The 2066-nt window shown below is 42.4% G+C and overlaps 1 protein-coding gene across 1 annotated transcript in view; it reads left to right on the top strand.

Annotated features, from left to right (window-relative positions):
* Positions 1-2066, top strand: part of KCNIP1 (potassium voltage-gated channel interacting protein 1) — a 333470-nt gene that overhangs the window by 319309 nt on the left and 12095 nt on the right. The gene's annotated exons all lie outside the window — the stretch shown is intronic.

Here is a 2066-nt window from a genome sequence, read left to right as displayed (position 1 = left end):
ATTTGCTTATGCACCCATTTTGCCTTCAGCGATCGTGTCAGGGAAAGTGAGCATCATGGAATGCCAGGTTATTACAACAAAGTGTTCTTGCATTGAGGGAGTATTTGAGTAGAGGCCCAATGTCTGTCTGCTACCTCTATACTTAACATATAAATACATGTTCATAGATCTATCTCCCTATCGTTGTATATAAATATATTTACATATGTGCATGTCTGTATTTATGCCTCTATAAATGTACTTTGCCTCCTAGTTCTTTACTCTATATTTCATTTTACCTTCCTCTTGTCTCACTAGAAGATGAAATTCTTAAGGTGCCTGGGGATGAGTTTCAGGTAATCAGTCAATAGTGTTTTTTGTCACAAAGGGTTGTCTGCTGTGGAATCTCCAGCTCTCAGGATGAGGTGCCCTAGGAGTGAACTTGCAATACTGGCTGGGGGCAGAAGTCTCAGGAGGTGGTGAGAGGGAGGGTGGGCAAGAAGACTGAGGAATGTGGTCCAACAGCCAAAGCAACCAGAGAGAGAGCCCAGGGGAGGTGCTGATAGGAATGGCAAGGGGGCAGTCAGGCAAAGGGCAGGTACCTCAGAAAGACCTGGTGAGCTGCTTCCATTGAAAAAGAAAGAAAAAAGTAAAAGCAACTACTCTAAACCTTGTGAGAAGGAGAGACCGCAAACAGCAAAAGATCATAGTGTGTACACTGCCGTGTGGTTGGACAGCCTGGGCTGCATTCAAGGCCTTTTTAGCTCCTTCCCCTTATTTGCCTTGAGAGAAAGAGGAGGCTTTCTAATCCCCCCGAGAGTGACAGTCTCAGAGATCCAGAGGCAGTTCTACTGTGCCCATACGTGGTTATGAGTCAGTACCAACGCCTTGGCAATGGGTTTCATTTTGGTTGGGTTTTCTCCTCGGTTGACCCTCTTGCCAGCTCACTGCCACACTTTGCAAATGAGGGCAGTGAGTGGCTTGCCCAAGGTCCAGAGCGTGGCACAGGCTAGCACCAGGATGTGACACTGGCTCCTGATTCATGTCTCAGGGTTCCCAGAGCAAGGAGCCAGAGGACAGGACATGAAGGCAGGGCTGGGGGTTGGGGACTGGAGAAGCTGCTGGACCTCCTCCGCATGGGGGCGCTCCGCCGAGCCAGGAGGAGAGGTTTTCAGAGCAGCCATTGTGACCCAGTTACAATGGCACATCAGACCGCGTGGTTTCATCTGTGCATGCTACAAGCACACAGCGCTCTGCGCTGTGCGGTTAGGAGTTTTACAGTCGCTGGTTTTGTTGTTATAACGTTACGATGTTGTTATAATGTTAGAGTCACTGCAATATGGTGGTAAGCCATATTTTGTAGGCCTATAGTAATATTTTTGAGAATTAAGTCGTAATTAAAGGAAAAGGAGTAAAATCGAAAACACCTTCCCCTCAGTTACTAATAATGTAAATGATAATGTTGCAATTTAATGTAGAAAGATTTTACAATACAACTTTGTTGTTAGATTCAACTGATCTATGAAATACCACATCTAAGTAATTTATAACTGGATCACATAACATTCGATAAATAAAATTGATAATAAACTTACATGTGTAACAAGTATTGATCATATAACCCTTTGATAGCTTAATAGAGAAATTGACAGTTTAAAACACGAAGTGGCGGAAATACTTTATTTCTTGATACGTCTTTAGAGATGTAATTTAAATCTCAAATTCGTTTTTTTTATTTTAGGCTTTTCTAAAATTTGTTTTGAAACATTGTCTGGAAAATACATATTAATATGTATTTTAATAAAAACGTTCAGGGTTTAACTCTGAATTATGAGTTTAAGAAGTAGTGGCACATTAAATGTATATTTGATAGAATTAACATAGCCAATGGAGTTGTATTTTCTTATTGCATTTCCCCCCACACACGTTGCTAATTTATCTTTTCATTCTGCAAGGGTATTCTATCATGCTGCCGGGAATGTGCATATCAAAAAGGGCAGGTGGAGTCCAGCAAAGAAAAACAAGAGGCAAGAGTGAAATCACACAAAACCCTTGGTGGGCCTGGGCCTCTTTGCCTGGAAAGACGT

The sequence above is a fragment of the Echinops telfairi genome, unplaced genomic scaffold (genome assembly GCF_000313985.2).
Source record: "Echinops telfairi isolate 266 unplaced genomic scaffold, ASM31398v2 ScPeMD7_7469;HRSCAF=8507_0, whole genome shotgun sequence".
In the NCBI taxonomy this organism is placed as follows: Eukaryota; Metazoa; Chordata; class Mammalia; order Afrosoricida; family Tenrecidae; genus Echinops; species Echinops telfairi.
Note: the sequence above shows the minus strand (reverse complement) of the source record. Positions and strands in the feature narration are given on the sequence as shown.